Raw genomic sequence first — 15879 nt, forward strand, 5'->3', positions numbered from 1 at the left:
TTGCCCCCTATGGTAGGCTTTCCATGGACGACGTGTCTCTTCTTCAGCATCTGGATTTTATCACCAAAAGTAGTGTGAGGATGGCTCATATGGGTGCAGCTATTTTCCGAACAGTTCAGGGGATCCCGATTCATGCCATAAAATCCTTCATGGAGGAAGCCAAGTCAGAATTTAATCGGATCAAGGGTCTGAAGGATGAGTTGGAGGTGAAGTTGGCGAAGGTAGAGAAGGAGCTGGAGGGTGAGAAGGCCAGCTCTATTGCCTTGGCTACTTCTTTGAAGTTGGCTGAGGACATGGCAATGAAGCATAAGGATAGCTATGTCTTGGCTTATAGGGAATTGATGCATCTCCGGGATGATTTGGAAACTGCTCAGGTTAATTATGGTGAGCTTCAGGGTCACCTTGTGGGCAGCGTAACTGCCGCCTCCGAAAACCTGATGGAGCAGTTGCGGATTGTTGCTCCTGATGCCGACTTGACTCTCATCAGCCTGGACAATGTTGTGAGGGATGGTAAGATTGTCCCTGATGACCAGGATGATGATGATGTTGACCCTCCCCCAGTGCCTTCTCTTAAAGTGTCGACCGCCTCAGTTCCTCTCGTTACGTCCGATCCGGATTGCCAGATTCTGAACCGGGATGATGCAACTGTAGATGTTGTGCCTATTCAGACTTGCCCTCCTTCACCCCGTACTAATGCTGCCGGGAAGGCTCCAGATCTTGGTTGGTCTCTTTTAAGTATTTGTGTAAATAGCCCGGTTTGTGGGCTTTGAACTCTTTTTTTGTGAATGATGTTTTATTGACTGTTGATACTCCAGTTGCTATTTTTAGCAACTTTATTTTGAAAACAAAATGGTTTCTTTGAGGTTGATTTTGGTGGCCTCTTTAAGCTTTATCATACTATGCATTCATTGTGCTTTAGCAGGGTATCTATTGGAATCTTGCTGCTTGGCCTCTTTAGATTGCTTTCGTACTTATTGTTTGTAGCTTGGATCCTTTTAAGGTCGTGACTGTGGGGGGGTCCGACTTGTTTCTCGGTTTCCTCGCTTTTGTTTGTATTTTTAGCGCCTCATAACCGATTTATTTATGTTGGTCCCTTTCTAAGTTATTTTTGTAATCCTCTTTCTTGGACCTTTGTCAGGTCTCTTTAAGGGCTTACTTTTATAACTTATCTTTGTAGGAGATCGACTTCGTTAGGTCAATCTTTTCCTAGTTGTTTTTGTAATCCTCTTTCTTGGACCTTTGTTAGGTCTCTTTCAGGGATTACTTTTACAACTTGTCTTTATAGGAGACCGACTTTGTTAGGTCGATCTCTTCTAAGTTGTTTTTGTAATCCTCTTTCTTGGACCTTTGTTAGGTCTCTTTCAGGGATTACTTTTACAACTTGTCTTTGTAGGAGACCAACTTTGTTAGGTCGATCTCTTCTAAGTTGTTTTTGTAATCCTCTTTCTTGGACCTTTGTTAGGTCTCTTTCAGGGATTACTTTTACAACTTGTCTTTGTAGGAGACCGACTTTGTTAGGTCGATCTCTTCTAAGTTGTTTTTGTAATCCTCTTTCTTGGGCCTGTTCATACCCTAGGTCAAGATGATCGACCCGAGATGTTCGACAGACAAAGCGACCAACCTCTTCAGGTCAGGACAACCCGACATCTTCCCAAAGATCTCGGTTAAGTCCCTACAAAAGCCCAAGGAAGGGCCCAAATAGAGGAACACATCCCAAATCCTAAAGCGGCCCAAGCCTACAGCGAGAAGGGCGGTTCCCTTAAAGATAAGATGACCTCACTTAAAGATAAAAGATAAGATAAGATAACTAACTTATCTTATCCACAGAAGGCCACATCTCACCATTATAAATACACTGGAGCACCCAGCTATAACTCATACTCTGATTCTACTCAATACCTGCTTAATCCCCTTGCTAACTTAAGCATCGGAGTCCCTTGCAGGTACCCCCCACCCTTCGGTGACAAAGGATCAGCAGCACATTCAGTCCAACAAGTCGGACGCACTAGCTCCGGCCGCTATTCACCAGCCGGACACATCAGTTCCGACCAGCACAGAAGATCTCCTCCGAGATCGACCTACAATTTCAGGTAACCCTCGAAACATTGGCGCCGTTGCCGGGGAACCTGGAAGTCATCCTATCACCATGGCGGACGACCATGACAACGGCCACGATTCAGGTTTGGAGGATCGGACACCGCACAAAAATGCGGATGTCACGCTACAAAACACTCTGGAAACCAACAAAGACAAAGACTCACCAAATTCATGGGCAATAGAAGCGCTCCTGGATCGCCTAAAACAACTAGAAAAAGAAACCCAACAACAACGGAAAATTGGAAGAGATCTCCAAAGAGAGGTGCGGCGACGTCGAGAGTTTGAAGAAAAACTACAGCAATTGGAAGCCAATCTCAAATCAAAAGCCCCCCGGACTAATCTCGAGGAAAATTCACGCAAAGACCAAGACCCGTTCACCAGGGAAATCATGAAAACCAAAATTCCAAAATACTTCAAACTCCCGGATATGACCCTGTATGATGGCACCACGGATCCCAATCACCACCTCAGCAACTTCAGAAGTAGAATGTACCTCACTGACGCCCCAGATGCTGTTCGCTGTAAGGCTTTTCCAACAACTCTCACAAAGACAGCGATCCGATGGTTCGACAACCTACCCCCGAAAGATAAAGCCAAGCACGCCCCCAGTTCACTAGGGATCAAACAAGGAGATCGGGAGAGCCTCCGCAACTACATGGAGAGATTCAACAAAACATGCATGGACATACAAAGCTTACCAATAGAGGCCGCCATCATGGGACTCATCAATGGCCTACGAGAGGGACCTTTCAGCCAATCTATGTCAAAAAAGTACCCGACCTCCTTAGACGAAGTGCAGGAGCGGGCAGAAAAATATATCAACATGGAGGAAAACGCTCAGTTAGGAGAAACCTCAAAATCGGGGGCCTCCTACCGAGAGAAAGACAAGGAACCCAAAAGAAAAGAAGATCGACAAGGGGAGAAAATCAAAAAAATACCATAACTACACCCCTCTCAGGGCATCCCTGGTCGAGATATACAAAAAAGTCTGCCATGCGGAAAAAATCCCCCCAGCACGGCCACTCAAAGGCAAAAGGGGAGGAGGAAACCAAAAGGAATATTGTGAATACCATCAAGTCCGAGGACACTCCACAAATGAATTCTTCGACTTAAAAAATATCATAGAAAAATTGGTGAGAGAAGGAAAATTAAATCGATTCCTAGCCACCCGAGATGATCAAAGAAAGAGACGAAGGGATGAAGATACCAAACAAACAGAACAATCACCTCGGACACCAGAAAGACATGTTCACATGATACACGGCGGATTCACAGCAGGAGGGATCTCCAAATCCTCTCGCAAAAGATATCTCAAAGAAGTATATCATGTCGAGGGAGAGGAGGAAGCACCAACCTACACCGCACATTAATAGACCAAGGGAGTTCTGCCGATATCTTATTCAAAACAGCCTTTGATAAACTCGGCTTGGAAGAAAAAGAACTTAAAGCATATCCAAACAGCCTGTTTGGGCTAGGAGATACCCCGGTTCGACCACTCGGATACATACCACTACATACAACCTTCGGAAAAGAGGACCAATCCAGGACCCTCAAAATAGACTACATCGTAGTCGATGTAAGTTCAGCTTACAACGCTCTCATAGGACGGACAACACTCAACCAACTCGGCGCAATAGTCTCGACCCCACACCCATGTATGAAATTCCCAACTCCAAAAGGGATAGCCACGATAAAAGCAGACCAGAAGATGGCACGTCGTTGTTATAACGAAAGCCTAAATCTCAGAGGCAAAGGAGAAGAGGTCCACACAATCGAGCTGGGTGGAGTTCAAAGAGTTCCACACAATCGAGCTGGGCGGAGTTCACCGACGAGAAGAACTTCGTCCCCAGCCAGAAGGCGAGATAGAAAAGATTTAGATCGGGGATACCTAGAAAAAAACAACCAATATCTGCACGATCCTAAAAGGAGATTTAAAAGAATTACTAATACATTTCTTGCGAGATAACGTCAATCTCTTCGCATGGAAAGCCGCAGATATGCCAGGCATAGACCCTAAGCTAATGTGTCATAAGTTGGCAGTTTATCCAGGATCTCGACCGGTGCAACAGAGACAAAGAAAACTTGGGCCAGAGCGATCCCAAGCTGTGGACGAGCAAGTAGAGGCACTATTGGAAGCCAGATTCATAAGAGAAGTCAAATACCCACTATGGCTAGCCAACGTTGTCTTGGTGAAAAAATCAAATGGGAAGTGGCGAATGTGCACCAATTATACCGATCTCAACAAAGCTTGTCCAAAAGATCCATACCCACTCCCAAGTATTGACGCTTTAGTAGATGCTTCCTCCGGATACAAATATCTCTCGTTTATGGACGCATACTCGGGATACAATCAAATCCCCATGTATCCACCAGATCAAGAAAAGACCTCGTTCCTAACACCGAAAGCAAACTACTGCTACATCGTAATGCCTTTCGGTCTTAAGAACGCAGGAGCTACTTATCAAAGGCTAATGAATAAAGTCTTCTCAGATCACATCGGAAAAATCATGGAAGTTTATGTGGACGACATGTTGATAAAGACACAAAGCGAAGATACATTATTATCTGACCTGACTCAAGTGTTTTACACTATAAAGAAACACAACATGCGGCTCAATCCCGCAAAATGCACCTTTGCAGTAGAAGCAGGCAAATTCTTAGGCTTCATGCTCACACAAAGGGGAATTGAAGAAAATCCAGACAAATGTCAAGCCATACTAAACATGAAGAGCCCAACCTGTGTCAAAGAAGTACAACAACTCAATGGGAGGTTGGCTGCCCTATCCCGATTCTTAGCAGGAGCTGCGATAAGATCTCTCCCCTTCTATGCTACTTTAAGAAAGGGAAAACAGTTCGCATGGACGATAGAATGTGAACAAGCCTTCCAAGACTTCAAGGAGTTCTTAAGACGGCCACCTATCCTATCTTGACCACAAGAAAGAGAATTGCTCATATTATATCTCGCAGTAGGGAGCCGGGCAATAGCCTCAGCATTAGTCAGAGAAGACAAAAATGGGCGAAAACCCGTCTACTTCATTAGCAAAGCACTACAGGGATCCGAGTTGAACTACCAGAAAATAGAAAAATTTGCCTATACCCTCATCCTAACATCTCGACGACTCCACCCGTACTTCCAGGCTCACACCATTAAGGTTCGAACTAACCAACCCATAAAAGGAATATTGCAGAAAACAGATCTGGCAGGCAGAATTTTACAATGGGCAGTCGAGTTGTCAGAGTTTGACCTCCAATATGAAGCTCGGACGGCCATCAAATCACAGTATTTGGCCGACTTTATCGCAGAATTCACAGATGCCCTAGAATCCCCCCACAGAATGGAATCTTTACGTGGACGGTTCTTCAAATAAAACTGGAAGTGGCGCAGGCGTGATAATAGAAAGCGACCAAGGAACCCAAGTTGAGCTCTCCCTCAAGTTCAGGTTCCCGGCCTCAAACAACCAGGCAGAATATGAAGCATTACTAGCCGGTTTGAAGCTGGCTAAAGAGGTCGGAGCTCAAAAACTCAACATTTGCAGTGATTCACAAGTGGTCACATCACAAATAATAGGGAGCTACCAAGCCAAAGATCCCACCATGAAAAAATATTTGGATAAAACCAAGGAACAGCTCGGACAAATTGGGGAGTATAAAATCTGCCACATACCCCGCGTACAAAACGCCCGAGCTGATGCACTCTCAAAACTAGCCAACATTAAACCAGGAGACAACAATAGGAGCCTCATCCAGGAAATGTTACAAAACCCATCAATCTCGGAAGAAGAAAAAGTCCTGACTATAACAAGTCAGGACCAAGGATGGATGACCCCCATAATCAACTACCTCAAAACAGGAACGCTCCCCACAGAAGAAAGGGAGGCAAAGAGGTTAAAAAGGGAGGCACAGTACTACACCATCATAAACAACATCCTGTACAAAAGAGGAATCTCAACACCTTTACTAAAATGCGTGCCGACCTCCACCACAAGGGAAGTGCTAGAAGAAATACACGGCGGTATTTGTGGCAATCATCTCAGAGCACGAGCTCTCGCCAAAAAAGTACTCCGGGCGCTGATTTTATTGGCCAACTCTACAGAAAGAAGCTACAGAATTTATAAAGACATGTCCACCATGTCAGAAACATGCCAACTTTCACATCGCCCCGTCAGAAGAGCTCATTAGCGTGACCTCGCCTTGGCCATTTGCAAAATGGGGACTCGATCTTCTCGGCCCCTTCCCACAGGGATCAGGACAAGTTAAATTTCTCATAGTAGGGGTAGATTACTTTACAAAGTGGATCGAGGCAGAGCCCCTAGCCAATGCCACCGCTCAAAGAAGCCAAAAATTCTTATATAGAAACATTGTCACAAGGTTCGGGGTTCCATATTCTATAACCACAGACAATGGCACCCAATTCACAGATGCAGGCTTCAGAAAATTAGTAGCCGACTTAAATATAAAGCACCAGTACACCTCTGTCGAACATCCACAAGCCAATGGACAGGTGCCACATTCCACCACAAAGGAATCCCCTTTCCGATTAGCATACGGAATGGAGGCAATGATTCCAGTAGAAATTGAAGGAGGATCGCATAGAGTAGTCCATTATAATGAGGGAGCAAACTTCCAACTTCCGAGGGAAGAACTCGACCTACTACCTGAAATCCAGGAAAGAGCTCGGATTAGAAAATAAGCTCTAAAACGTCGAATGGCTTCCAGATATAATCAAAGGGTAGTGCGAAGAAGTTTCACTGAGAACGATCTCATCTTAATCCGAAACGACATTGGAACAACTCGGCCCGGAGAAGGAAAGCGGGCAGCAAACTGGAAAGGACCCTACCGAGTCATAGAAGTGCTTGGGAAGGGCTACTACCGACTGTCCGAACTCGAGAGACGAGAGCTTCCCAGATCATGGCACGCCTGCAACCTAAGAAGGTACTACAACTAGAAAAGGCAACAGATCTCATTAGTGGATGTGCTCTTTTTCCTGAAAAGGTTTTTTAATGAGGCACCATGTTGAGATCTAGGTCATGCCCGACTTAAAGGGATAAAAAAATTCCCACATGTATATATTTGCATTTTTCTTTGAATAAAGTTTATTTAGATATTCTACAAAGAATCCAAGACGCATTAATCTGAAGTATTCATCGTCCGATTATAAAGCGACAGGTCGGCAGAAAGTGAAAAACAATTTCACTGCACGACCACGATAAAGATAAATCGTCAGATAAAGGTGAAAACGCGATTCACCCAAAGGACGATCTAAAGATGCCAACCACTTTCTACAAATCGGCGAAGATGAACACATAATAATGTAAGAAGTTATCGAAAGCAATCCAAAAAAGAACCTGTCGAGGTCTTACAGATAGCTAAAATAATAACTTAAAGGCTGGCCGATGCTCACAGGTCGGACCAAGTCAACCCAAGTTATAAGTAAACCCTGGAAAGAGGTCTGGTCAACCCTATTAAAGAGGATTACTTTAACTTAGAAGGGCCTGACATAACAAAGTCAGCCCAAAACAAAAAGTTATACAAGTAGTCCCTGAAAGAGATCTGACAAAGATCCAAAAAAGAGGACTACAAAAAATAACTTAAAGGAGACCGACATAACCAAGTCGGACTCCTACTACTAAAAAGTTATACAAGTAGTCCCTGAAAGAGATCTGACAAAGATCCAAGAAAGAGGACTACAAAAAATAACTTAAAGGAGAACGACATAACCAAGTCGGACTCCTACTACTAAAAAGTTATACAAGTAGTCCTTGAAAGAGATCTGACAAAAATCCAAGAAAGAGGACTACAAAAAATAACTTAAAGGAGACCGACATGACCAAGTCGGACTCCTACCACTAAAAAGTCATCAAAGTAATCCCTGAAAGAGACCTGACAAAGGTCCAAGAAAGAGGATTACAGAAATAACTTAAAGGGGGACCATCGCAAAAGAACTACCAAGAAACAAGTTGGACCCATAAGTCACAACCTCAAAGGATCCAAGCTACAAACAATAAAACAAAACAATCCGAGGAGGTCGAGATACAAGATTTTAGACATCAGTAGAAAACTGAAAAAATGCCAAGTCAAAAAACTACCTCTATTACTCCACAAAAGTTATAAGGCCTCGGAAGGCCACCAAAACCTACCGTGAAGGGATAGCGAGCTACCTTTTGTTTTTCAAAACAAAAAGTTGCTAAACAAGCAACTAGGAAATGTTAGCAATTAAAAAGTTTTAAAAAGCCCACAAGCCGGGCCAACTACACATCCAGAAAGAGATCAGCAAACATCAGGAGCCTTCTTGGCGGCGTCAGGACAAGGAGAAGGAGGACGAGTCTGAAGGGGCACAGCATCTACGGTTCCATCATCCCGGTTTAGAATCTGGCAATCCGGATCAGATGTAACGGGAGGAACAGAGGAGGTCGACACCTTAAGAGAAGGCACTGCGGGAGGATCAGTCTCATCATCATCTTTATCATCAGGGACAATCTTACCATCCCTCACGACATTGTTCAGGCTGATGAGAGTCAAGTCGGCATTAGGAGCAACAACCCAGAACTGCTTTATCAGGTTCTCGGAGGCTGCAGTTACGCTACCTACAAGGTGACCCTGAAGCTCACCATAATTAATCCGAGCGGTTTCCAAATCCTCCCGAAGATGCATCAATTCCCTATAAGTCGAGACATAGCTATCCTTATGTTTCAATGCCATGTCCTCGGCCAGCTTCAAAGATGCAGCCAATGCAATAGAACTGGCCTTCTCACCCTCCAACTCCTTCTCCACTTTCGCCAACTTCACCTCCAACTCCTCCTTCAGACCCTTGATTCGATCAAATTCTGACTTGGCCTCTTCCATGAAGGATTTTGTGGCATGAATTGGAATCCCCTGAACTGTTCGGAATATAGCCGCACCCATATGAGCCATCTTCACACTACTTTTTGTGATAAAATCCAGATGCTGAAGAAGAGAAACGTCGTCCATGGAAAGCCCACCATAGGGGGCAATTTGCTGGTCAACAAACTCAATAGCATCAAAATTTGGGGCATCCAGGTTAAAGGGCTCGGATGTTTTTTGCTTCTTATTAGGAAGGGCACCAGGAGCTGCAGCAGAAGATTGTTGAGGATCGAGCAGACGAACCTGAGGAACAGGAATTGCTTTCCTCGGCCCGGGAGAACTAGGTACAGGAGGTTTAACTGGAACCTGGGAAGATCCCTCTCCGGCCGCCTTGGTCGAAATGTTTAAAGCAGTAGTCGCCTTCTTCGCCTTCTTGAAGGCCTTCATAGAATCATTATTCTTCGACATCTCTGAAAAACACAAAATCAACCACAAAAGACAAGTTACAACATAGGAGAAGAAAAAGCTCGGAAGCAAGTATAAAAATAAAGCAGACAGTACCCAAAGCAGCCCGAACCAAAGATGGATCACTCAAAAATCTCTTCGTATCCAGATGGGGAGGATTTTGCCCACAAATCTTCAAGAACAACTACAAAGGCCCGCTCAACCTCACTAAGCATTTCCCCATGTGTAACGTGGCACTCTTACATTCTTTTGCCACTCTAGAGGAAAAGTAGGCTCGTCATTTTCATCAAGAAAAAAGGGGCGGGCCCCCTCAACAGCTCAAACTTTAAAGAAGTAGTTCTTGAAGTCCTTAAAGGACTCATCATACATCGCAAACACTTTATGGCCCTGGGCGGACCGGAAAGAAACCCAAGAAGCTTTCTTTTTTGAAGAACCGCCAGGCTTAGCGGAAACAAACAAGTAAAGGAAAAAAGTCTGGGAAAGTGTTACATCTAGTTCACGACAGAGAAGTTGGAAAATTTTAATAAAACCCCAGGAATTCGGGTGAAGTTGGGATGGAGCAATGTTACACGACCACAACAGGTCGGTTTCAAAAGCAGTAAAAGGAAAAGAAACGTTCAACTGACTAAAAAAGTATTCGTAAGCATAAAAGAAGGGACGTTCTCCCTCAATAGAAGTCGGAAAGCAAACTCTCTCGTCAGAATCAGGGGCAACAAGCTCGTAATCCTCCTCACGGGCATTGTTACCACAAATCCTATGGCGTTTCCTCAGTTCTGCGCAAAACTCAGCATCCACAACAGAAACACACAACAAAACAAGGGAGTCCAACCAATCGGACATCCCCTTAGGAACTCTGGACGACATCTCTACAATATTATTGCGAGAAGACATGAGGCCAACTAGTCCTACAAGTAAGAAAAGAAAATGAGGTTACTACAAACATCTCGGACAAAGGAGAAAACAACTCGGTTAAATACTTCTCAGGCAATGAAAAGCAAGAAAAGGAAAACCCCAAGACTCAAACCAAAGTCCTGGGGCATCCTTTGGAAGCAGTAACAAGGCAAGGTTCCCAGAAAAATAGTGTGAAGTCAACATCCCAGCATTTCTCAAAAAAGAATCCAAAACAGTAACACTTTTCAGCAAAAAGCACGCCAAGCAGAGACCATTAAAAGATGCAACCTTATTAAAGAGCAGACAAAAGCAACCTTCAAATAAACGAGGAACAGACACGGACAAGCAGTACCAAGAACAGAAACAACAAAAACATGCAAAGCCCTAGAGGCACCCAACAAAGGCGAAAAAGATCATGCAGAAAATAGAGAAACTCTCAGAAAGCACACTTTAACAAATCTAGGGCTTAAAGAAAACAAAAAGATCCAAACTTTGCCAAAAAGAGAGGATAAAAACCGAAACCTCTTCACAAAACCACAATCAAAGAGAAAGCATGAAAAGGGACTAACCTGGAGACGGAAGAAACTTCGAAAAAAGGGGCAGAAACGAAAGTTGCCTAGGAAACCGCCGAGCGACGCCACTAACGCCAGAAAACAGAAACGCAAGCGAAAGATGGAGAGTGAAGAGAGAAGCGGAAAAAGTTACGAAGAGGTTACAAAGAAAATAAAAGGAGAGAAACCATTTTCTGGGTTTTTCAAAATCAAAGTAAAGAGCCCAGGGAAAATGGGGCAATTAATGCTCAAAATTAAAGAAAGCATTAAACTCTCGCACGTTCCAAAAAAAGCACTGATATAAAAGTGCGCATCTTTTAGAGGAAACGTTCTACATTCAAAAGCAACTACAAAGGAATCGACAAAATGCTTGAGTTCGGCTATACCAAGGAAGGACCGAAGTCAAAGACTCGACCTCAAAAAAGAAGACTGAGCTCAAGCAGGGGCACTATTCATACCCTGGGTCAAGATGACGACCCGGGATGTTCGACAGACAAAGCGACCGACCTCTTCAGGTCAGGACAACTCGACATCTTCCCAAAGATCTCGGTCAAGTCCCTACGAAAGCCCAAGGAAGGGCCCAAATAGAGGAACATGTCCCAAATCCTAAAGCGGCCCAAGCCTACAGCGAGTAGGGCAGTTCCCTTAAAGATAAGATGACCTCACTTAAAGATAAACGATAAGATAAGATAACTAACTTATCTTATCCACAAAAGGCCACATCTCACCATTATAAATACACTGGAGCACCCAGGTATAACTCATACTCTGATTCTACTCAATACCTGCTTAATCCCCTTGCTAACTTAAGCATCGGAGTCCCTTGCAGGTACCCCCACCCTTCGGTGACAAAGGATCAGCAGCACATTCAGTCCAACAAGTCGGACGCACCAGCTCCGGCTGCTATTCACCAACCGGACACATCAGTTCCGACCAACACAGAAGCTCTCGTCCGAGATCGACCTACAATTTCAGGTAACCCTCGGAACAGGGCCTTTGTTAGGTCTCTTTCAGGGATTACTTTTACAACTTGTCTTTGTAGGAGACCAACTTCGTTAGGCCGATCTCTTCTAAGTTGTTTTTTGTAATCCTCTTTGTTGGACCTTTGTTAGGTCTCTTTCAGGGATTACTTTTACAACTTGTCTTTGTAGGAGACCGACTTCGTTAGGTCGATCTCTTCAAAGTTGTTTTTTGTAATCCTCTTTCTTGGACCTTTGTTAGGTCTCTTTCAGGGATTACTTTTACAACTTGTCTTTGTAGGCGACCAACTTCGTTAGGTCGATCTCTTCTAAGTTGTTTTTGTAATCCTCTTTCTTGGGCCTTTGTTAGGTCTCTTTTAGGGATTACTTTTACAACTTGTCTTTGTAGGAGACCGACTTCGTTAGGTCGATCTCTTCTAAGTTATAGCAATTCCTCTTTAATAGGGTTGGCCAGACCTCTTTCCAGGGATTTGCTGATAACTTGGATTGACTTGGTCAGACTTTTTAATGTCGGCCAGTCTTTTTAAGTTATTATATAGCAATCCATAAGACCTCATCAGGTTCTTTTTGGAATCACTTTCGATAACTTCTTGCATTATTCTGTGTTCATCCTTTGCCGATTTGTAGATGATGGTTTCTGTCCTAGTTTAATTGACCTTTAGGTGAATCGCATTTTCACCTTTGTCGGTGGATCATTCCTATCGAGATCGTATAGTGAATCTGTTCTTCACTTTCTGTTCAATCCGTTGCTTTATAATCAGACGATGAATGCTTCAGATTAATGCGTCTTGGGAATTTATAGAATATATGAAATGTATTTTATTTAAAGACAGTGCAAATATATACATGTGGGAAATTTTCATACCCTTAAGTCGGATTTAAATCTCAGACTTGACGCCTAATTAAAAAACATTTTCAGGAAAAAGAGTGCATCTTATGATGAAACCTTTATCTAACTATAGTACCTTCTTAGGTTACAGGCGTGCCATGATCTGGGGAGTTCTCGTCCCTCGAGTTCGGACAGTCTGTAGTAGCCCTTCCCAAGTACCTCTATGACTCGGCAGGGTCCTTTCCAGTTGGTTGCCAGCTTTCCTTCTCCGGGTCGAGTTGTTCCAATATCATTTTGGATTAAGATAAGATCATTCTCAGCGAAACCTCTTGGCACTACCTTTTGATTATATCTGGAAGCCATTCACCGCTTTAGTGCTTCTTCTCTGATCCGAGCTCTTTCTTGGATTTCCGGAAGTAAGTCGAGCTCTTCTCTTTGAAGTTGAGAGTTGGTTTGTTCATTGTAGTGGACTACTCAGGGAGACCCTTCCTCAACTTCTATTGGAATCATTGCCTCTACTCCGTATGTTAATCAAAATGGTGATTCGTTCGTAGTGGAATGTAGAGTTGTTCAATATGCCCATAGAACTTGTGCAAGTTCCTCGGCCCAGGCTCACTTTGCTTCTTGTAGTCTCCATTTTAGCCCGACCAATATGACTTTGTTGGCTGCTTCGGCTTGTCCATTGGCTTGGGGATGTTCGACGGAGGTGAACTAGTGTTTTATGTTCAAGTCAACTACTAGTTTTCTGAAGCCTGCATCTGTGAATTGGGTGCCATTATCCGTGGTGATGGAGTTTGGAACCCCAAACCTTGTAATGATGTTCCTAAATAGGAATTTCCGACTTCTTTGAGTAATGGCGTTAGCTAGGGGTTCTGCCTCGATCCATTTTGTGAAGTAGTCTACCCCTACTATGAGGAACTTGACTTGTCCCGATCCTTGGGGAAAGGGTCCGAGAAGATCGAGTCCCCACTTTGCAAATGGCCAGGGTGAGGTTACGCAGATGAGCTTTTTCGGCGGGGGGATGTGAAAGTTGGCATGCTTCTGACATGGTGAACACATCTTTACAAATTCGGTAGCTTCCTTTTGTAGAGTTGGCAAATAGAATCCCGCCCGGAGTACCTTTTTGGTGAGAGCTTGCGCTCCGAGATGATTGCCACAAATGCCGCTGTGTACTTCCTCCAAGAATTCCTTTGTATTGGAGGTCGGTACACATTTTAACAATGGTGTTGAGATCCCTCTTTTGTATAGGATGTTGTTTATGATAGTGTAGTACTGTGCCTCCCTTTTTAACCTCTTCGCCTCCTTTTCATCTGTGGGGAGCACTTCTGTTTTGAGGTAGTTAATTATGGGGGTCATCCATCCTTGATCCCGACCTGTTATGGCTGATGACAAGTCATCATATACCCATTTTTCAAGCTAATTTCACTTGTTTTATTAGTCTTTATGCACTTTCTTGCATCCTAAGTAAGTGATTTGGAGTGAAAATGCATAACTTCTTTAAATCAAACAACCACCATGAAATTAATGTTAACTCATGAGGTTTAAACTAATTTTAATTGAATTTTAATTGATTTATAAGCCTTGTGAATTCAGTGATACTTGGAGTGGTTGTTTTGGTTTAATGTAGGTGAAGAAAAGAATAAAAGAGAAAAGCGTGGCCTAAGAAAGCGTGACCAAAGGAGAAGAAAACGTGGTCAAAGGAAGGAGAAGTGTGCCGCATGTAAAGAGGGGAGGCAAGCATTGCCCTCCACAAGGGCACACTGCCCTCTAGGAGGGCAACATAAGAGAACAAAGCATAAAAGGCAACTCTGCCCTGCCCACTACAAGGGCAGAGCACAAATCTGTGCCTTGGAATCAAGAAGAAGAAAATGTTGCCCTGCCCTCCACAAGGGCAATATCGGGCTCACAAGGGGAGAAAATCAAAGGAAAATGTCTCCCAATGCTTGCCATAAGAGTTGAACACGGGACCATGAGGAAGCAAGGAACTAGGCTCCATTATGGTGCCAAGAAAGCCAAGGAAATTGAATAAGCGTGTGTTTCTGCCAGGATTCGAACGCGGGACTTCAGTTTGGAAATACTGAAGGCACCCTTCTGGCGCACCGCAGCATCATCTGGCAGCACCAGCAGCGCACCACGGCACATTTCTGGCGCACCAATTTTTTCTGCCCTGCCCTCCGCGAGGGCAGGGCAGCATCCTGTGCACCACAGCATCATCTGCCCACACCATGCACGCACCAAGCACCAAATCCTGCCCTGCCCTCTGCAAGGGCAGGGCAGCCTCCTGGAAGCTATTATTTTTGGGTCGAAAATTAAATTAAAAATCCAATTTAATTCATTTCTTCACCAAATCAAAAGCCCATCCAAATCCCAAAATCCAAGAATAGAAAGTGTATAAATAGGAGCTAGTTTGATGTAATTAGGGACCTTTTACTTGACTTTTGAATTTTACACTTTCTTTGAGCTTTGAATTCCTGCAACTTTTCTTGAGAGACTTGACCGAGATTTCAGAGAATTGGGGAGGAGAATTGATCTCTCTTCTTCCTTGTTCTTTCTTGGGCATTTTTACTTTTCTTGTTTGAGTTTTGGGTGTGAAGAATTGAGGAAATTCTGTCTCAATCTCCATTCAAAATCTCTTTAATTACTTTTCTGCACAATTGAGTTTAATTGCAATCTCCTTTACTGCTTCTTCTTTATTTTCTTGTCAATTGCTTTGAGAACTTGGATCTGGGAGGGCAATTGAGATCTAGGCTTTGCTACCTAGTCTCTGAAGTCCTGAGATCCCAATTTACTCTTGGTTCTTCTGTGAACCTCTGCTGCATTTAATTTCTTTACTGTTTGAGTTCTAATTGCTTCTAATTCATCTTCTGCTTTATTAATTGTTGCAATCTACTTTCTCTTGCTAGAATTCTGAATTCCCAACCCTTAATTCCCCTTTTATATTCAAGCAATTTATATTTCTTGCCATTTAAGCTACTGCAATTTACATTTCTTGAACTTTAAGTCTCAGTCATTTACTTTCTTGTTCTTTAAGATTCAGCAATTTTATTTTCCTGCTCTTTAATTTACTGCAATTTCTCCCTTCTCCCTTTATATTCCAAGAAATTTAGCTTCTGTTAAATACAACTGGTAGACGAAATTATGATCACTACAACTTCGCATAACTAACCAGCAAGTGTACTGGGTCGTCCAAGTAATAAACCTTACGCGAGTAAGGGTCGATCCCACAGAGATTGTTGGTATGAAG

The sequence above is a fragment of the Arachis duranensis genome, chromosome 9, assembly GCF_000817695.3.
Source record: "Arachis duranensis cultivar V14167 chromosome 9, aradu.V14167.gnm2.J7QH, whole genome shotgun sequence".
Classification (NCBI taxonomy): Eukaryota; Viridiplantae; Streptophyta; class Magnoliopsida; order Fabales; family Fabaceae; genus Arachis; species Arachis duranensis.